Source organism: Petaurus breviceps, unplaced genomic scaffold (genome assembly GCF_028583685.1).
Source record: "Petaurus breviceps papuanus isolate PSGF00001 unplaced genomic scaffold, PetGlider_PUasm1.0 98, whole genome shotgun sequence".
NCBI lineage: Eukaryota > Metazoa > Chordata > Mammalia > Diprotodontia > Petauridae > Petaurus > Petaurus breviceps.
Window position 1 is genome coordinate 4449831 of NW_027187460.1, and position 22270 is coordinate 4472100.

The 22270-nt window shown below is 43.7% G+C and overlaps 1 protein-coding gene and 1 long non-coding RNA gene across 3 annotated transcripts in view; one reads left to right on the top strand and one right to left on the bottom strand.

The window, feature by feature from the left end:
• The window catches only part of LOC138156135 (uncharacterized), a 3228-nt gene extending 2469 nt beyond the window's left edge, over positions 1-759 (top strand). For both annotated transcript variants that reach the window (XR_011167076.1, XR_011167077.1), the window contains exon 3: positions 148-759. This is a non-coding gene — a long non-coding RNA (uncharacterized lncRNA). The remainder of the gene's footprint in view (positions 1-147) is intronic.
• PTP4A3 (protein tyrosine phosphatase 4A3) overlaps positions 1-22270 on the bottom strand; it is a 153029-nt gene that overhangs the window by 54584 nt on the left and 76175 nt on the right. The window lies entirely within an intron of this gene.

Here is a 22270-nt window from a genome sequence, read left to right on the forward strand (position 1 = left end):
AGGAAGGAAGGAAGGAAGGAAGGAAGGAAGGAAGGAAGGAAGGAAGGAAGGAAAGAGCTGTGTTGTCCAACTGGAACTGGCCAGTTGGGTCCCCAGTGAGGCAGCTACCACTACTTATAGGCTGTTGTTTGTCCTTCATTCTCAAAGTCTCAAGATAGCAGGAAGATGGTGTCATGACTTGCAAGTGAATTGGATTTAAGTGAGGGAGGGCTGTGCGAAGTCACCAGCCTCACTATCTCCTCCAGAACCATGTGGATCCAGTGGCCAGGCACTGATGAGGACGATTGAAGATGGTGCCCGCCCTAGGGCTGCAGATACGAAGAGAAGCAAAAGACAGTCCTGCCCTCAAGGAGCTTGCACTCTGTGACATCTATGGGCCCCTTCTTGGAATCATGTCGGTTTAACTTCCTTCTTTTTCCCTTAAAAATCAGCTGGAGATTAGTAGTTATTTTTTCTATATCCAAGTTTATGGATTCTCCCCATCCCAGAATCTATCCACATTAAGAACCCCCGCCATGGACAACCAACGAGTGGCTCCAACGACAAGTCTGGGCCAATTGCTAGGTCCCTTTTCCTCTCTGAGCCTCAGCTGCCTCATCTGTGACATGAACACTATCACACTTGTGCACTGTCCACATGCAAAGGCAGTCAGGAGAACAGCCCCTTGTAAACTGTGATCTGCCCGCAAAGGATGCATCATTGTGGGGTCAACAGGGAAGTGCAAATCACACTGAAAATATTTACCCTGCTATCTCAGCATCCACTATCATTCCCATTACTGCTGCCATATTTGCTTGGCTTCTTCATGGGCATTAAGGCAGGGAGGGGGAGAGAAAGGGCCCAAGGCTTTCAACAACACAATTGAGAACCAAGAGGAAGATTTTCAAAAGCCACAAGCAAGTCAAGAACATTCAGTCCTCACAGCAACCCTGGGAGGTGGGTGCCATTGCTATCCCCATTTTAGTGATGAGGAAATTGAGGTGAAGTGATTTGGCCAACGTCATACACAGACATTGTCAGAGTGAGGTGGGATTCAAGCCTCCTTCCCACCTCCAGTTCCAACACCCTACCTCCTCTCACTCCCAGTCCTCACAGTCTACTGACACTTACTGCAAATGAGTCTGGTTAACTGGCTTCCAAGCCCACCATAGATGAGAAGGTGGGAGAAAACAACCCTGGAAGCCTATGAAGGCTGCAGGGAGAGGAAATCGGCATTTCTACAGCATGTCGCAAAAGTCTCAGTGAAGTTATAAAGCTTTCATAACTTCAAAAGTATAAGTGCTGCAAAGTTAAAAAAAAAAACATTTGAAAAGGCAACTATTTCCATTTTAAAATATTAATATGATCCTTATTAAAATTCAACAGAACCACAGTCATGTCTTCTACATCTCTCTAGTCACTTTCCAAACTTTGTAAAAACTTTTCCCGGCTGCTGCTCAGAGATTGAAAGGATTTGGAATCTTAGATCTTTCAAGCATCGAGGTTTTGATATATATGACAGTTCTGACATGACCCCACAAGGAACAGTCTAATAGAGACAGATCAGATGACTGACCTCTTCTACTGAGTCACAGATCTGCCACACACACATAATGCACAATGACAAGGTGGCCCATTTGGCTAAAATTAAAATAAAATTCAATTTATGAAAGTCACAAAGTGAAACTAGTATAAAAAATGTAAATAATCACACTTTGATGCTTTTGGTTGTTGCATTTATACTTCTGAATTTATGAAAGTTTAAAATTGCACTTTAAAGTTTTTAAAAGGGCTTTTCATACATTCTTTCATTTGAATCTCACAACAACCCTCCCCCAGTAAGATAGGTGTTATAGATATTATCATTCCCATTTTACAGATGAGGAAACTGAGGCTTGGAGAGTTTAAGTAACTAGTTGGGGTCAGATATCTAGTAAGTGTCCATAACAGTATTAGAATTCAGGTTTCTCCTGACTCCAAGGCCAGCCTACCTAGAGGTGGCAAGTCTAGGAAGTTGTAGAAGCCCAGGAACAAGGGGCTATGCATTTAGGGAGAAAAGCCAAGGGCAAGTGTTAGCCATGATCAAGCCCCAATTATGGCGCAGACCAGATTGTTTAGTACACTTACAGAATCTTCAATTTAGAGCCAAGTATGAGGCAAGTGAAAATAGCAGGAAGTTTCATTTCCATAGCTCAGTTTTAATTAAGTATTTGACCCACAACCATCCTGAGAGATAGGTAGTATTATTAATATCTCCATTTTAGACATGACAAAGCTCAGAAAAAGTTAAGACTATTCCCCCAAGGTCTTACAACTAATAAAGCAGTAGGGCTAATGTTCAAAATCACAGGTGTCGAAGTTAACAGGATTCACACAACCAGTAAAATACACCCTCAATAACATGGCTGGGAGATGTTTCAATGAACATAACCCACCCTCACCACTACCAAGCCAGAGGGGGAAGGTCCCTGGGTCTGAGAGCACCCAGCATAAGCAACAAGAACAAGATGAGAACTCAGGTCTCTTGCCAGCACTGGAACGAAACCGGGGAGCCATCTTCAAGGAATCTCACACCTCACCCAAGGGCACCAACCTCCCTTGAGGCCCTTCTGTTATCAATACAGCTGCATCGAGTGGCTTGGGAGCCTGGAGCCCTGCTGTCCAGTACTAGTTCTTTCTAGAATTTCACTGGATGTGACATAGAGTCCATTAAGGTTTACATATCATATTCTAACCTTAAGACATAGGCAGCCCAAAAAATTATCCCTGTTTTACAAATGAGTAAACTCACACGGGAGCAAAGTAAAGTTTGGAGAGGTGGCAGGTCTTGCTTATGGTCAAATTCAGTTTAACAGTTCAATGTGTTTTTACCAAGCACTTGCTCTAGGCCAGTTACTTGGCTAAGTACTGGGATGCAAAGACAAAATATTTCTCTTCTACTGGGGTGGGAAAAGGGACATGGCATTTAAAGAGCTACATTTGTAACACACGAGTGGAACCATAAAGAAAGCCAGGGATGCCAAGATTCAAAGGTGAAGAAGGAATGTGTTCAAGGTAACAGGGACAGTGTATCCAAAGGCCTTCTTACAAGGAGGTAGAATGTTGGATTCAATGAACACCAGGTAGGCCAGTATGGCTAGAACAGAGATGACTGATGGTGGTAATTTATGTAGTACTTTAAAAGTTTTATATATTATGTCATTTGATGGTCACAACAACCCTTTGAGGTAAGTGCTATTATTGCCATTTTACAGATGAGGAAACTGAGGCTGATAGAGGTTAAATAACTGGTTTAGGGTAACACAAGGAGTATCCAAGGCAGGATTTGAGCTCCAGTCTTCCTGACTCCAAGTCTACCTCTCTAGCCACTGTGATGCCTACTAGGTGGAAGGTATGTTCTAGTATGGGCATACAAGCGAATGGAGTGTATGTACTAATGTGTACATATGAGTATATGGAGGGAAGAAATGGAAAATGAGTCTAGAAAGTGGGCTACAGCCAAGCTGGGAAGGGCTTCAATCGCCAAGCTGAAGAGTTTCTTTTTTATGTAGAGACAATTAGGAGTCCCTGGAGTTTGAGGAGAGGAGTTGCTTGATCAGAAAGGTGCTTGAGTAAGATGATTTTGGCAGCCACATGGAGAATGGATTAGAGAAGGAAGAGGTGAGAAGCAGGAAGATTAAATATGCAAGTACTGTGATAGTCCAGATAGAGACAAGAAGAGTTAAGGGCCGGAAACAAAGTGATGGCTGTGACAGTAAAAGAGGAACTAGGTGGCTCGGTGGATAGAACACTGGGCCTGGAGTCAGGAAGACTCATCTTCATGGGTTCAAATCCAGCCTCAGACACTTACTATCTGTGTGACCCTGGCCAAGTCACTTAACCCTGATTGCCTCAGTTTCCTCATCTGTAAAATGAGCTGGGGAAGGAAATGGCAAGCCACTCCAGTATCTCTGCCAAGAAAACCCCAAACGGGTCACAAAGAGTCAGATACAACTGAAATGAATGGACAACAACACCTCCCTGTAACTTCCCCAGATTGCATTTACAGAAGCCACACAAAATAAGTCTATTTCCTCTTCCATATGAAAGCCCTTCAGACTCTCACAAGGAGCTTTCATGTTCCCTCCTGTGCCTTTTCTTTTTCTTCCCCCATGGCCTGGGTCCCAGTTTGTGGTCCTGGGGACCATGGTCATACTCCTCAGGACAGGCCCTTGCTTATCTATGACTTTCCTAAAATGTGGTTCAAAGAACTCAGCTCAATACTCCAGGTGCAATCCAACTAGGACAGAGGAGGACCATCGCTTCCCTTATCCCGGATGCTAGCCTCAGATTGATGAAGGGATTTTTCTTCTTTTTTTGTGTGTTTCATGGACTCCTCTGCTAGGATGGTGAAAGCTAATGACACTTCAGAATTTTTTTAAGACTCATAAAATAAAATACACATAAAGGAAACCATAGGATAGTTAAAATAAAAATATATTTTTCCCCTCCAAATTCACACACTATCTGAAATCTATCCATTTTGACCCCAGGTTAATGTAATCTTTGATTATTACAACATAGAAAGGAAAGAAGGTAGGATAGGAGAGTTTGGAAAAGGTAGCATAGGTTCTAAGTGCTAGGAACAGCAGACAGTTAGGTGGCACAGTGGATACAATACTGGGCCTAGAGTCATAAAGACAGGCGTTCAAATCTGACCTCAGACACTCACTAGCTGTGTGACCGACCCTGGGCTAGTCACTTAACCCCTGCCTGCATAACACTGGAGAAGGAAAGGGCAAACCACTCCAGTATCTTTGCCAAGAAAATGCTATGAATAGTTGATCCAAAGAGTCAAATAGAGTTGCTCAGGACTGAAAAACAAAAAGGAACCTTAGCAGTCATATTGTTCAACCTGACTCCTTTTACAGAATAAAAAGAGAACAGAAAACTATGACAGTTAAGTGATTTGTCCAAGGCCACAAAAAGGCTAAGTTACAAGAACAGGATTAGAACTCAGGATCCTTGTTTCCATATTCAGCAGTAGGGACACTACTATATCATGGTGGTTTTGCTCTCATCTTCTCTCCTTCTCTCTCCCCTCTGTTTACTCTCCCCTCACTCTCAAACCCCACTAAGAGATGAGGAAGAATGGGAGCCAAATTCTACCTTGTCCTGTTGAAACAAGAAACCCTAGTCTTAAAGGGGAGATACCCCTTGGCATTCACCTGGTTCCCGGAAGCTGCTGATCCCTGGCTTTGCTTGAAGATGCCCAAGTATTGACTTGAGCACAGGTTATGGGGATACTAGCTAGCAGGGTCGCTGGCAAACTGGGAAGGGAATGAGGGGGCAGAGGAGGAGAGGAGGGGAAGAAGCTCAGCCACCTCAGCGATTTCCTCTCCTTCTCCAGCTCCTCCTGGGTATATTATGAGATCCCACCCCATGATGAAAAACCAGTCTCAGGGAAGAACACACCCTTGACTTAGGTGCTATGGCTAGAAAGAAACAGCATTGGTGGCCATAAGAATAATGCCAGCTTCTTTTGCTATTGCTGCTGGTGTCGTTCAGTCTTTTTCAGTCATGTCCTACTCTTAGTAACCCCATTTGGGACTTTCTTAGCAAAGAACTCGAGTGGTTTGCCATTTCCTTCTCCAGCTCATTTTACAGATGAGGAAACGAAGACAAACAGGGTTAAGTGACATGCCCAGGGTCACCCAGCTAGTAAACATCTGAGGCCAGATTTGAACTGAGGAAGATGAGTTCAGACCCTGTATTCTATCCACTGCACCACCTAGCTCTGTGTATGTATGTTCAGATATAGCTACAGATAGATAGATACAGAGATAGATAGACAGAGGCATGCATACGGACATGGACACAGATAGAAAATCCCAATTTCTATAGCACTTCCAAACTTACAAAGCCCTTTTCCTCAGACTCTCTCTGCTCAGGGAGGCAGCTGGATAAGCAGGGGTGACCTGGAGCCTAGTAGAACCTGCCCATAAGTGTTCTGTTGATCACCACTCAAGAAAGTGATGCAGATGCAACCTGAAAGCCTTTCCTTCCTCCACTTTCCCCACCCAGAGCCAGCACACTACAGACAAGGATCATTAGAGGAGCCTGAGGCTTAGTGAGGGAAAGGAACTTGCCTCTATTCCCTTAGCCAATGAGCAGTTAACATAACCAGAAGCTGAATCCAGGGCCTTCTAACACCAACCCTAGCATCATTTCCTCACTACCGCAACGTCCCAAGTTGTCTCTTGCCAACTTAAAGTCAGAAGATCTAGGTTCTAATCCTTGCTCTTCCAGGTCCCCCTGAAAAATACTGGGAACATCACACTCCCTCTCTGGACCTCAGTCTCTTCCTCTCTCAAACAAAAACCTGCAGCCGCACCACCTGGATTTCCTGGTCAGAGGCAAGGGTCTGAGGTGCAGGCAGTCATATACTCTGTGCCAAGCAGTCACTGCACCAGCCAGTTGTACTTAATCTTTTCTCTCCATGATAAAGCAAGGCTCAATAGATTAGATGGGTTGTATTGTATCTTAAAATGACTATGATGTAAAAACAAAAAAAAATTTTTTAAATGAAGTTGGACTTAATTATCTTTAAGATGCCCTTCCAATTCTGACCTTTTGTGACCCTAAGTTCAAAATCTGTCTCTCTCACTTACTACTTGTGGGATCATAGCGATCAATCAATCCTAGGCAATCAATCAATCAAACTACCTAGGCAACTAGGGAATAAGAACCATAGACTGGGAGATCTGAGTTCAAATTTAGCCTCAGACGATTGCTGGGTTGCATGACCTTGGAGAAGTCACTCAACTTCTGTCTCAGTTTTCTCATGTGAAAATTGAGGATAAGAGTAACACATATCTTCCAATATATATCCAATGGTATAACATGTATAGCTTTGTTATTAAACCTTTACAATAGGCCAGGCACCGTGCCTTAGGCAAATCATAGCTTCTGCAGGCCTCAGTTTCCTCAACTGTAAAATTAGGAGCCAGGACAAGATAATCGACATGAGTGGCATCAGCCATCATCATCACCATCATCATCTAAGGGCGCTTTGAGTTCTGACCTTTTCTGCCGTATAAGGAAGCCCTGTTTTCCAGCCCTGACATTCTCCAGTCTATCATCCCCCTTCAGGATTTAGGTCCTATGATCCTTCTTATTCCAGCCCCCTCCCTAACCCTCCTCCCCATGTCACCAGAGTCCTCAGCAGAGCTGGGAACAGAGTCAGCTCCCAGACAACCAGGCCCCCCTCTCATCAGCAGATAACCTGACCACAGAGCTGAGTCACAGCGGTCCTCTGCTCTTGGGTAAGAGAATTGGCTTCCGAGGTTTTCCAAGAAAAACAAACAGGCATAAAAGAAAAACAGACCAAGTGCCTGCAATTAGCCAAGGGTTGGCACAGAGGGACGGCACAGCCTCCCCAGACCAGGCAACATCGGATCCCTCTCCCAAGGCCTGCCTCCTCTTAGAGGTACTCATGCATTCACAGAAGATGAAAATGGGAAGGAACCTTAGAATTCATCTGGTCCAACCCCTTCAATTTACAAGTGGGGAAACCAAGGGCAAGACAGGTTAAGCTACAGCCCCAAAACCACCAGTATGGATGTGGCAGAATCTGGACTCTGACCCCTGGCTCCTGCCTTCTAGTCTTCCCTCTTCAAGGATTCAAGGAATCAGATTTAAGTCTGGGAAGGACCATTAGAGATCATGTAGTCCAACCCCTCATTTGTAAAATGAGGAAACCGAGGCTCAGAAAAATAAAATGACTTACCCAAGGCAATACAGGTAACCTCAGGCCAAGGAAGAATCTGCCCCTCTGCAGATGCAGGGGAGTGGGATGAAGGCAAGGGAGAGGCAGTTAAGGCATCCTGAAGAATCTGACTGTCTTCCCACTAGTCCTGAAGAAGGGGGATTGGGGCAAGCCCTGAAGGTAGGTCAAAGAAAAGCTGAGCTTCTCCTGTGACCATTTCAGCCTCAAGCCTCAAATTGTGTTTGGTGGGGAGAGAGTAGAAGGAGCTGGGCATGCAGCCCTTGGGGCCACCTGCAGGGCATTGGGCAAGGATTCTAGGAACAGCCCCTGACTCTCTCAAGGCCGCTAAGAATAGCTTTCCCAGAAAGGTAATCAGGTCTGGCTTCCCACTCAGTGGCAGGTGGGCCGCAAGGCCAACCAGAGCCAGAGCCAGAGAGGGTGGAGTTTCTTCATGAATGCCCCTTAAACCCAACACCAGAAGAGATGAGCAGAAGGGCAAAGCCCTGAGGGACCCCTGAACCCTAAGCAATGAGGAAGTGGGAGAGGCCCCAGACTGCTCACAGCTTACCACTTGTGAGGTTATAGGACCCATGAAAAAGGCTGAGGCCCCCATGTCATCCATATGACATCTACTCTGATTTGATTAAGAAGGTTCAGACCTGGCATCTTCAAGATGAGGACAGAGCTCTGGCCAAAGTCCCAGGGGCTCCCTAATATTTACAGGATTGAAAAATCTATGACTTTTTTTTTTTTAAAGCAATTGGGGTTAAGTAACTTGCTCAAGGTTACACGGCCAGTTATTTCTGGGTGTGGTGCTAAGTATCTGAGCCCGGATTTGATCCCCCAGGTCATCCCGACACTGGGGCCGGTGCTCTTACTCGCTGAGCCACCTGGCCGCCCCAAAAATCTTTGACTTTTCAAGCTGGCCCCTATCTACCTTTCCACTCTTCAAACAATTTCTTCCTTTCCAGATATTCTGCAATCTGCCTACTTGCTGACCCTCACACATGTCATACCATCTCTGATCTGTGAGCCTTCATGCTGTCTCTCGTGCTTGGATCCCTCTCCCTCCTTACCTCTGCTTCTTAGTCTCCCTGTCTACCTTCAAGAATCAGATCAAAAAATAAAAATAAATAAATAAAATTAAAATGAATGAATAAGTAAATGGATTAGCTCAAATCCCACCTTCTATAGAAGACCTTTTTCAGCTGCCCCCCAAACCCCACATACATCCACACACATCCCTCCACCTGGCTTCTCTCCGAGATTACCTGCCATTTACACAGTATATAACTTGTATGTACATCCTTAACTGCATGCTGTCTCCCTTATTAGAATTTAAGCAACCGAGGATAGAGACAGTCAGTGTATTTGCCTTTCTTTAAATCCTGAGCACTTAGCACTCAGTGCCTGGCCTGCAAAAAGCATTTAATAAATGCTTACTGATAAGTCTGTTTAGGCCACATCTTAGCTGTGCAGCCTTGGGCAAAGCACTTCCTCCCGCCAATTCTCAGTTTCTCCATCTGGTAAAAAAAAAAAAAAAGGTAAGAGATCACTGTACTACCTCCCTCAGGTGGTCAATGGAAGGATCCAAATGAAATTCCACTAAGATTCATTCAGCACCAAAGTACAGAGAGTTGGGTGGGAACAATAACAAAAGATCATATTCATAGACACTTATGAGTTTATAAGGTGTAAACTGGAAGATAAACTAAGCAAGTATTATAAATGCTTGTTGATTGAGTCTTGTTTTTTTGTTTTGTTTTGTTTTGTGTTTTTTGCTTTTCTGGAGGGGAGAAGGCAGGGCAATTGGGGTTAAATGATTTGCCCAAGGTCACATGGCTAGTAAATGCTGTTGATTGATTTTTACCTTCATTTTATAGAAGGAAATGAGGCAGATTAGTGTGGTGGTTAGAGCTCTGGCCTCAGAGACAGTAAGACCTGTTCTCAAGTCCTACATCTGGCAAAAACTGGATGTATGACACGAGGCAAGTCACCTAACCTTTTAGTGTTCTAGGCTGTTTTAGGCTTCTAAGACTAAGTTAGAGAGAAGGCAATGTCCTTCATTGATAAAGGATAGTTCCCTAGTGAATTTTTTTCAGGGAATCATTGAAATCACCAGCCTGGTCCTCATTCCTAAGAATCATTGTTCATAGGGGTGGCTAGGTGGTGCAGTGAATACAGCACCAGCTCTGGAGTCAAGAGGACCTGAGTTCAAACTAGCCTCAGATACTTAACACACACACACACACAAAAAACTAGTCATATGACCTTGGGCAAGTCACTTAACCCCGATTGCCCTACATTCCCCCTCCAAAAAGCAAAAAAAAAAAAAAATTTGATTGTTCATAGTTACATAGTGCTTTTGAGCTTATAAAATGCTTTACCTACAATTATCTCATTTGATCCTAACAACGATATTATGAGGTATTATTATCCCTCATTTTACTGTGCAGGAAACTCTGAGGCTCAGGAAAGGGAACTAACTTGTCCAAGGCTAGCCAGAGACTAAATCAGAAGCAAGATTTGAACTCAGGTCTTCTTGACTCCAAGGCTAGCACTCTCCCCTATACAAGGGGTCAGCAAATTATACCCCAAGGGTCAAATCACCACCATATAAAACTATCCTTAGCTTATCCCCTGTACAAAAGTAGGCAGTGGGCAGGATTTGGCCCATGGGCAACTGATAGCTAACCCTGGCCCCATATCATGCTGCTTCTTTTAGGGATGAAGAAACTGTGAATCAAAAAATGAAATATTTGCCTGGTATTAAGAAAGTTTCTGATCCAAGATTCAGAAGCTGGATCTTCTGATTTCATGGTTGGAGCTCTCTCCTCTATGCCAGGTAACAGAAATGGGTTCCAGAGAAAAGAGATCTTGCCCCACATTATACAAATAAGGTAGATCTTTCTTCTTCCCATGATCCCATGCTGGCTTCTCTGCTCTCTTGGACCACAAATTAGAGTGTGAGCTCCTTGCTGACAGCAGGGGACTTTTGTTTTGTCTATTTTTTGTTTTGTTTTGACCTCTTTTTCTATCATCAGAGCTTAGCACAGTGTTTGGAACTCAGGTGCTTAATAAAAGTTACTTGACTGGCTGACTGGTTATAGTTCAGTGGTATGAAAGCACTCTGGAACCTGTAATGAGAAGCTAGCACTAGAACATATGAGAGGACATAAGAGCAAACTCCTCACACTGAGAAACAAAGCTAGCTGAGGATGTAGGATGCAGCTTTCATTTGAATGGATCCGGTCCCTGCATGCTTCCCTTCTACATCACAGGGCAAAAAGCTCACATGTACATAGTTCTTTCTTCCCAGAAGATTAAAAGCATATCCCATTTCACAGATGAAGAAACTGAGACTCAGAGAAGGGAAGAGACCTCTCCCTGGGACTGCAATGACAGGACTGTCAGGGAAGGGCATCAGAACTGCCGAGGAGTCTCAAGTTCCAGCCTGAAACAGTTCCAGGGATGCCATTCCGGCTTTGCCTGCTATACCCTCCCCCTTTTCTCCACCTCTGCAAATTCTACCTGTCCTTCAGGGCCTGGGACAAGTCCTACTTCCTCTGGGAGCCCTTCCCAAGCTGCACTGATCTCTCTAGCCAGTCAATTCACACAGCACTTAGTGTCTGTATTAAAACATCTCATGATAACAATAAAGTGAACTGAATTGTTCTGTTAACTACGGACTATAGTAGATGACTTGTCTTTGCCAATTTGATTCCAGCCACAAAACATCTATTAGATGCCTTCTAAGTCTAACATCCTCTACTCTGTGCTCGTACACTCTAGGCTATATATAAACCTCAAATTAGCAGGGCCCATATCTTCTCTTCTATTTCTTCCAGGGCAAGCCAATGCAGAGAGGAATAGGCACATCATCTGTGTTCGATAAATAACCCTCACAACTTAGGTTTCTATAGTGCTTCTTGCTTACCCATCCATGGAGCACTGGAATACCATCACAGAACCTCAAAATGCAGAAAGGAAAAGGAAGGGAGGGAAGGGGAGGGGGAAGAATCATGGAGCAAGTCTTAGTACAAAATACTAGAACAAAGAATCTTAAGAGTTATGGAATCTCAGAACAGAGTCTTAAATAGGATATTAGAACAAAGAACTTCAAACCACAACAGCAGAAAATCTTATAGTTAGAAAGGTCACCAAATGCAATTTCTCATCCATTGTTGGGTCAGTAAACCTTTATTAAGCATCTACTATGTGTTAAACATGGTGCTATGTGTTGTGGGAACAAAGAAAGTACAAAAAAGACCATCCCTGACCTCAAGAAACTCACGATCTAATGTAGGAGACATACAACACCCAACTTAAAAGAGAAAAGGGGTAAAGTTGGAATATACCAGGTGAATGTCCCTTGGTCACCATCCAGGGAATGATGAGCATTCTGTACAAAGGAGAGAAAAACAAATCAGAAGAATGCAAGGGAGATGGGTAGGGGTCTACTAATGATGCCCTTCTGTCAGTGGAAAACTGGAGACATGGGGGGATTCAACTGACTCTATTTACTCCCCTTAAGGATGACTGTCCTAGTGAGCTTATGGCCCTGCAGGCTTTCCAAGTACAGGGCTCCAAAGGGAATATCAAAGTCTATTCCTTTCCCAGCCTCCTGCCCTTCTTAGTGGGGTTTTACAAACAAAAACATTCCACTGTGCAATCAGGGCTAATTACAGAGGGGACAGAGACCACAGTTCCCTTTGGGGAATCTGATGCCTCGGGACTTCTGTGCTTGGGTAGAGGGACCGCTGCCAAGTTGTAAAGGCCACAAGCTTCTGAAGGCTCATGGGGAAAAGTGGGAGGAGGGAAGATGAGGCCCCCATGGACCTACAATCTGAGATATGACCAGGGATAGCTGGTCCTGCCGGGGCTGGCCACACACAGAGAGAACTTGCCTGTGCCGCAACCTTCAGAGAAATATTAGAAAAAGCACAGCCCAAGACTGAGAAAACCTGAGAAAAAAAACTGAGAAAAATACAATAAAGATCTCTTAAGTGGTTACTACATGAAGAATATGACGGCAGTCACAGGGTAATAAGAAAGCTGAGATGCTGTGTGACCTTCAGGAAGGCCCTTCTCCTTTCGGAACTACATGGTCCTCCTCTATTGAAGGAAGGGTTTGGACTCCCATCTCCTGGCTTCTCTGTCAGATGGGTCCCCCACCTTCTCTAACAATCTGTGATTTAACTCCTCATGTAGAAAATGGGGAGTTAGGTGTTATCTGTTTGGGGAATGGAAGTGAAAGGCAAATGCTAGTCTGATGTAACAAAAAGAGACCCTGACTTGGCCTAGGGATCAGGAGACTTGGGTTTGAGTCCCAACTCTGCATCTAAATCACTGCATGACCTTGGGCAAGTTCCTTCCCATGTCTGGACCTAGGTCCCTCCCCTGCAGAATAAGGAAGTTGGCCTAGACATGTCCCTTCTAGTTCCTCACACTGTAGATTCTAGTATTCCATGGTCTAAGGTCCTTCTGGCATTCCATGTTCTAAAGTCCCTCCCAAGATACTCTATGGTCCAATGCCCTTGCCAGCACCAAAGTTCCATTCTATTTCTAACTTTGCAGCTGACACTATCAACTTCAATCTAAGCATCGATGTGTCTTTGCTTAATTTTGGAGAAGGACACACTAGGTTTAGGGATTCTTAACCTGGAATCTACGAACTTGCTTTAAAAAAATTGTTTTACAAGTGTGTTTCATTTTTCTTTTGTAATCCTATGTATTTTATAGTATGCATCTAAAAATCTTGTTCTGAGGAGTCTGTAGGCTTCCCCAGAGAGCCAGAGGTCAACATGGCATTTAAAAGGTCAAGAGCCCATGTCCAGAACATACTGGGAAGCCATACACTGAATGACTGTGAATGACTTCTCTAAAAAAGGGGCAGTAACTGCTACTACAGTGTACTGCTTCCGGCATAAAACGCATTATACTGGCTTCTGGGGACAAGGTTTAAATAGAGAAGTCTCCTCAGGAACCTCAGAGTCCAGTAAGGGGTTGAGATGCTAATACAGAAAGGACCAGGGATTTCATCAGGGTGGAACCCTTCACCGACGCAGACTACCACCCATGTCTAACTTGTGGTCTTAGAGAGCTGTCTCCAACTCAGAAAACATTAAATGGTCACCCAGTTCGAGTGAGGTTTGAACTCCAGTGTCTCTAAGCACAAACCCAGCACTCCCTCCATCCAAGACTGCAAGCTGCCTCTCTATGACCACTACACAGATAACAAGGATACACAAGGTTACGTGGCAAATGGAATAGAGGGATAAATGCTGAACACGCTAAGGGAGGTCCTGAGAGAAGGTCATTACTAACCTGGAGAAATCAATGAAGACTTCCTGGGGAACGTGACATTGGGGTTGGGCTTTCAAGAACGGGTTATTTCCAGTTCATCCTGTATCTTCCTTGTTTGTACATATACTGTTTGCACGTTATCTCCCCTACTAGACCATGAGTTTCTGGGAAGCGAGGCCTGCCTGTCTTTTGTCCTCCTTTGTGTCCCCAATGCTTAGCACAGTGGCTGGCACATAGAAGGTGTTCAATATTTACTGACTGACCAAAAGTAAAGAGGGAAAAACATTCCAAGAATAAAGAACAGTCCTAGTCCTGCACTAATTCTGTGTGTGTGTGTGTGTGTATTACAGACCCGTGATTCTTACAGTTACGCCTACTGGCTACTGTCTAGCAATTAATAGTCTTAATTGCTTGGGATGCTGAAAGGTTAAATGATTTGCCCAGGGTCACACACCAGTATATATCAGGGGCAAGATTTGAACCTGGGTCCACCTTGACTTCTAGGCCCTGCAGGTCCTTCAAGGGCCTCCATTACAATGTGCTTCCCTGATGCTGCAGAGATATTAAAAGAATCAGAGAAATAAGAAAAAAATATACTTTTTTTTTAAGAAAAAAGAAATGGAGGAAGGCCTCCAATGTGTTGAGTAGATTACCTATGAAGTAATTATGGAAAGACATATATATGACTGTAGCACAAGAGCTGGGACGGACCTCACAGGTTAGCTAGTCCATTTTACAGATGAGGAAGCTGAGGCCCAGAGACATTAAGAGCTGTGCCCACATAACACAGGCAGCAAGGAGTAGAGCTGAGATCTCTAAATCTAGCACTTTCTCCCACTGGATCACCCATTTTGAGAAGCATGGATAGTTTAGGATATGCAAAAGTGATGGGAACATTCATACGGATAAGATTAAGAATCCATCCAAGTGGGGCAGCCTGGAGTCAGGGGGACCTGAGTTAAAATCCGGCCTCAGACACTTAACACTTACTAGCCCTGTAACTTTGGGCAAGTCACTTAATCCCAATTGCCCTGCCTTCCCCCTCCAAAAAAGCAAAAAAAAAAAATCCATTAAAAAGCCCATCCAAGGGCTGAATCATACCACCTTAAGTTCTAATACAGCTAGAACAAAGAAGGTGACCATGGATAGTCAGAGAAAGTTTCCCAGGGAGGTATGCTTATACTTGACCCTGAAGGATGGATGAGAAGGTCAGAGAGGATGCAGAAAAGGAAGAAGCTTTAGAAAACCCCTGCCAGCCACCATCCTTCTGTAGAGCCCCTCCATATCCCCTGAACAGCTTTTTCTGCCTAGCCTAGTGAGACAGATTCTTGGCTCATCATCTCCTGAGCCTGAAATTCCACCTCCTTTGGGAAGCCTTCCTGGACTCCTCACAAAAAAGGTTCTAAAAGCTCCCCCCGAGTGATTCCACCAGAATGGGAGACAGGGCACTAGATGAGAAATCAAGAGTCACAGGTTCAGATCGCAGCTCTCTATGCCCTCCATAGGTCTTAGTTTCTCTAGCTGTAAAATGAGGAAGGAAGGAAACAAGTGTTGATTAAGTACCTACCACATAGCAGGCACTTCAAATACTATCTCACAACAACGCTGGGAGGTAGGTGCTATTATTATCCCCATTTTACAGGTGAGGAAACTGAGGCATGCGATGGTTAAAGAGACTTCCCCTGGGGTCTCACACAGCTAGTGAGTATCTGTGGCTACATTTAAATTGGGGCCTTCTTGACTCCAGACCCAGCTGTCTATCCACTGAGCTACCTAGCTGCTACTAGGAGGGGTAATTAGATGATCTCTGAGATACCTTTAAAGCTAATGACTCCAACCACCCCCCCCCCAATTTGGAAACACCCATATTCCTGTCAAAGGAACCACCAATTCTTACAGCCTTAAGCTCATAACTCTGGCATCATCCTCAACTTCACTCTCTCTTGCCCCGAGTTCAATCATCACAATAAGTTCTACTTCCACAATATCTCTCATCCCTGACCCCTTCTCTCTACTCACACTGCACCATACTTCTCACCTAAATGACTGCTTGATCATCGGTCTCCCTGCCAAGTGTCTCCCCACTCCAACCCATCGCCTTCACTGCTGATGAACAGCTCACGTCACTCCCTAGCTCAATCAATTCCAATAGCTCCCTCCTACTGCCTCTGGGATGCAGTAAAAATTCCCCTGCTTGACCTTCAAAACCCTTCACACCTGGCAACCTCCTTCCCCACCTTGCCAGTCTTCACTGCTCCCCTCACTCTGAGACTTTTCTATTCTGGCCTTCCTGAAGTTACATGCATGGGACGCTCATCTGCCTTCTCCGAGGGGACCGCTCTCTCCCTACCACCACCTCTTGGAATTCCTCTATTTCCTCTAGACACAGCTGGAGCTGTGTGAAGCCTTTCCTGATCTCCTCAACTGCCAGAGGCCTTCCTCCCAAACTCCCTTGTAGTTGTCAGTATTCATTCTCATTTACTTGACATACATGTACTTGTCCATATGCACATATAGACATGGTACTTGTATGTCCCACAGCATGTATATGTGTGTATATAAATATATTATAGCTACACATATTATAGATGTGTATATGTTACCTTCTGTTATATATTCTATTACATGTGATACATTATATTCTAAAGTATATGTATATGCATATATATTCATATATATGTACACACATAGATATATATAGTCTTCCCCATTAGAATGTAATATAACATGTGCATGTATATATGCCTGTGTATAAATGTGCTGTGCACAAATAATTGTGGACTTATTATCTATATGAATAAACATATAATGTATTCTATACATATGTAAATAAACACATGCATGTGTAAATAAATATGCACACATGGATTACATGTAACATTGCACTGTAGTATCTGTACATATGTATATACATACATATGTATATCTATACATATATATGTATATCATATATACATACAATGTAATATCTATACATATACATGTATACTTCTCTTCCCCATTAGAATTTAATGTGTTATGAATATGTCTATTTGTGTATATACACACATGTGTGTGCATACACACAAGACACGCTGCGGGCACATACATGCAGCTATATATGGACACACACATTATGTTATATATGTAACATGCATGACATACGTGCATGTATATACATAAATATATATACACATACACACATGTTTGTCTTCCCCATTAGAATACACTCTCTTGAGCAGTAATTATTTCATTCTTTGATTTGGTATCCCCAGCATCTAGCAGGCATTTAATATAAGCTGATAGACTTAGTCAGTTTTGAGCCTACTAGATGCCCAGCTCAATGCTATAGGGGAGACAGGAGGAAGAGACCCCACCTTCCAAGACCTCTGCCCTTTTCCACCTTTCTCCCTGCTAGTGCCCTGAACCTTTCACCTTACTTGTTTTAAACTGCCTCAGGCATCACTGCATCCTCTCGATGGCTCCTGTGTTCAAGCTCATTCAGGATGTCTATCTGGGCCAGTGTTTTTCCCTCCGCTATGGGGCACGGTGTGCTCAGAATCTCTAGGGAGGTGTAGAGAGCCACTCCCTAGACTGGGGCTCTGGGCTGAAGGTGAAGAAATCTTGCTGTGTGTTCAGCCTGGGCCAAGGACACACAGAGGCCCCTACAGTCATCATCACTCTCAAACCCTCCACATCCAGACCAACCTCTGCCCTCCACTCTTCTATGCCTGAGCTAGCAGCCAGCATGGGTGTGCTGGATCTGCCCTCTTCCCCCATCAGCCACCAGATTATCCAAGCCCCAGGCAGGGAAGGAAGACTAAGAAAACAAGAGAGGGGGTGAAAACTGGAGGAGGGGAAGACAAAAGGAAGAACATAGCTGGAGATACAAGGGAACTAAGAGAGAAAGGGCAACTGTATAGTTCTTGAGGTCAGGATTTGGATCACTTGTGCCTAGAACAGTGCCCAGCATATAGCAGACACTCAATAAACAGAATTTAATGGAAACTGTGGAAAAGGAAGAAAAAAGTCAAAATGGAGAGAAGAGGAATGGAGAGAAAATGGATGGAGGCAGAGAATAAAGGAAAGTGGAAGAACAGGTGGGCAAGGAAGGGGAGGGGAAGAGAGGATAGAAAAGCAGAAGGGAGGTCTTGAAGCTAGGAATGGAAGGAAGAGTAAAGAATAGGAGAGACACGGAAAGAGTGAAGAATCACAGATTGTTATAGTCGAAAGTATATATATATATATATATATATATATATAGTATATAGGAGAGATCATAGGGTCATAGACTGGGAGCTGGATGAGACAAGAGTAAGGGTCCTTAACCTTTTGGTGTCAAGAATTTCTTTGGCAGCCAAGTGAAGCCCACCAGCCTCTTCTCTGAATAATGTGTTTATATGCATATCACAAAATGCATTGGAGAACAAAGGACATCTTGATGTAGTTTTTTTTCCCCATTCAAGTTCATGGACCTACTGGACCAAAGGGAGCCCCAGAAGAAGAATCCCAGATCTAGTCTGATCCCTTCATTTTGCAGACGGAAAAAGTAGGGATTGAGGAAATTAAGAGACTTGACCAAGTCACCTGGGTGAGATTATGACGGGGTTAAGATTTGAGCTCATGGCCTCCAACTCCCAATCCAAGGCTCTCTTGTGCCATTTTGCCTGGTGCGTTCCCACCTGCTCCTACTCACTGACCTGTGGGCACAATGCCCAACAGAATTGTTTCAGTTTTATTTTGCTTCTCTTTTCTTTGCCAAAGAGAATGCTTTTCAGACTAGAGAGGATAGAGCAACAATGACTACTAGGGAGTTGATACCTAATTATAGGGAGGTAAGAAGTTAGTACTGAAGGGCCTCTGATGGTTCCAATCACCAGGCTAAATGAACTACGTCCAGGTCCCGAAAGAACTAGCAGATATGACTGCTGAGTGACCATCAGTGACCTTCAAAGGATGAGAGAGAACTGAGAAGATACCATTGGATCCAGTTTTCAAAAAAGGAAAGAGAATGGAGTCTACTGTATACCAAGGAGATGAACATAGATTCCCTAGACAAACTCTGAAAAACATTATCAGAGGGATGCTTAGTGAATATCCACATAAGGAAACAGTAATCACAAACAGCAGGGGCAGCTAGCTGGCACAGTGAATAGAGTGCTGGGACCAAAGTCAGGAAGACTCATCTTTCTGAGTTCAAATCTAGTCTCAGCCACCTATTATCTATGTGACCTTGGGCAAATCACTTAACCCTGTTTGCCTCAGTTTTCTCATCTGGAAAATGAGCTGGGAAAGGAAATGGCAAACTGATCCAGTATCTTTGTCAAGAAAATCCCAAATGGGAGTCACAAAGAGTCAGACAGCTCTGAAGGACTGAAAAACAATCACAAAGAACATGGCTTCATAAAGAATTGATTCATTAAGCTAACCTTGGCCCAGGAGAACAGCTGATAACTAGCTAGATAAAAACATTTATTAAGCATTTATTACTTGCCCAGGCCCTGTGCTGAGTGCTGAGGATGCAAATACTAACTGCCCTCAAGGTGGTTACATTTTAATGGGAGGAGATAACCTACAAAGGGTAGCTGGGGAGTAGAGAGAGGGGTGGCCCACAGTGGAGGCATCTTTTGGTTTGGAGCTACCCGTGTTTCCCCGATAATAAGACCTATCCCGAAAATAAGCCCTCCCCTTACTGTGTAAGATTCCTCTAAAATAAGCCCTCCCCCGAAAATAAGCCCTATTGAGATTGCTACTGTAGTGAAGGTGATCCCCTGCGCTACATGCTACATTACGGTACCCTCTGTATACACCGTCCCCCCCCCCCCCCCATGAAACGCACGCCGTGCTCGGAGCTGCATCCAATCAGAGCTGCAGCAGTGAGCGCGTCATCCTGTTCTTCCCCAGTGATTTGCTTGCTGGCGCCATTGAGAGCAGTGCCGCGGAGGAGAGCTGAGGCAGGACAACATAAAAACCCGGTATGTAAGCAGGAGTGAGGGGGCATGATGGAGGATAAAAAGGGCATGATGGAGGAAAAAAGAAGAACTCAGGGGGCATGATGGAGTGAAAAGAAGGACTGATGGTCATAATTTTATTATTCTGTCTGTTTTGACCCCCAGACATGAGTACAAAAAGGAAGAGCTATACTGTTGAGTATAAGAAAGCAATTGTAGAGGAGTCACATGTCATTGCTGAAAATGTTCATTAAAATAAGCCCTCCCCTGAAAATAAGCCCTCTGGTGTTTTTTCTGTCCCAAAAAATTAATAAGACAGTGTCTTATTATCGGGGAAACACGGTAGTAACAAGCAAGTAAGGTGGAGGCTTGATTCCAGGCAAGATCAAGTGAAGGTTCATCGAGGAGATCCCAAGGTGGTTCCTGGAGGGAAGTTCAAGTTTCCAGTGAGGAAGAGGAGGAGGGATGACAGCCAGAGCAGAAGCAGTATGATGTGGAGCTGGTGACTGGAAAGAAAATACCTCCCTCCCTTGTAAAGGTGGAAGACTATTGGTATGGAAAGTTGCATAGACAATCAAAGATATTTGAAGAGTTGGTTGATTGTTAAACCTGCCTTCCCCTACTTCTTTCTTTTTTAATCTTTCCTGCACCGGATGGTTCTCTTGGCAGGGGCAGGGAAGAGAATAGTCAGAATTAAAAGTGATATAAAAACAAAAGACATAAAAAAAATTTAAGATTTTTTTTAAAAGAACAGTCTTGCCAGACAAACCCTACTTCCTTTTATGACAAGGTTTCTAGATTAGCTGATCAGAGGAATGCAGTAGAAATTAATTTACTAGATTTTAACAATTCATTTGAAAAAGTCTACCAGTCAGATGGCTGGACCCAAAATGTGGCCACTAATAGTCTGATGCTAACTGAGGAGGTGTAATGCGAATGTAAATTTTAAAGATCTTCCCTGCCCCTAGGCTAAAGTGCACCAGAAGCCTGGGGAGGGAGGCTTGTTTTTCAGTAGATACTTTTTGATTGGCCAGTGGGTCAATAAGGTTGTTACATTCTCTGAGTCAGGAGAAGGCTATATAAGCCCTGATGTGTAGCTTTGTTTTGGGACTCACTTTGAGAAGTGTTCTGTGATTTGATCTGAATTATGGGAAGCCGTTGTTGGGAGTCCCCCGGCTTTGAAAAACCCAGAATGTGGAAACCCAGATGTTGACTGGGTATGGATGTAATGGTTGGACAGTTTGGAAATCTGTCTACTTGATGTTTCTGTCTTGATAATCATGCCTGTATATTTTGAGGTTCAGGGTGCTGACCTTTTCTCCTGAACAAGGTAAACAATGTATGTCTGACTGATTAAAGTGAGCTTGTTAACCCATTTTGAGTTGCTTTCCTTTAACAGAGCAGATCCAAGAACCTGTGTGAGCAGGCACCCTGGGGACACTGGGGTGCTTGCTGCAACAGGAGGCCTACAGTGCAGTACCTCAGGGGTCTATGCCTAGCCCTGTTCTGGTTAACAGTCTTATTTATGACTTGATCAAAGGCAGAGAAAGCATGCTTAACAAATTTTCAGACAACACAAGGAAGCAGCTTAAAAAATTGGATGCCCGAATCAGGATTCAAAAAAATCTTTTGAAAACTAAAACACTGGAACAAAACTAATAAGATTAAATTTTTACAGCTAAATATGATTTCTTATATTTCTATACCAAAAAAAATTTAACATGCTGAGCAGATGATGGGGGAAGGGTGGCTAGATAGCAATTCATCCAAAAATGACCTGGGGATTCTAGTGGACCAAAAAGTTCAATGTAACCCAACAGTATCATCCATAGGTTAGCCAAGAAAGCTAATGTAATATTCGGTGCCATGAAGAGAGAGGCCTGGCTTCTTCTAGGATTAGGTAAGTAATGCTCCTGTGCTATTCTGTCCTAATCAGACTACCCAGCCCTGAGTTTAATACTATCATATAATACTGTATAATACGAAAAACAAGCTGAAAGAAAGTCTTCCCTCAGAGTCAAGAATGATCTCGGTTCCATCCTGCCACTCACATATATTGGCTATGTGACCTCTCAGTACCCTGGATGACTTTCTAAGGTTCTAAGTTGCATAGAAAGTGCTCCTTTGCATTGGGGGAGGGAGTTCCCTATAAATCACAGGCTTGGAATTTTAAAAAAGAAAAAAAAAACCATCAAACTCTATAGTAGAGTTATTTGCAAAAAATGTTGCATCTATATACTAAATTATAAGTTCCATGAGGGCAGGAACCGCATTGCATCTAAATATTTCTTCTTTAGTACCTAGCATG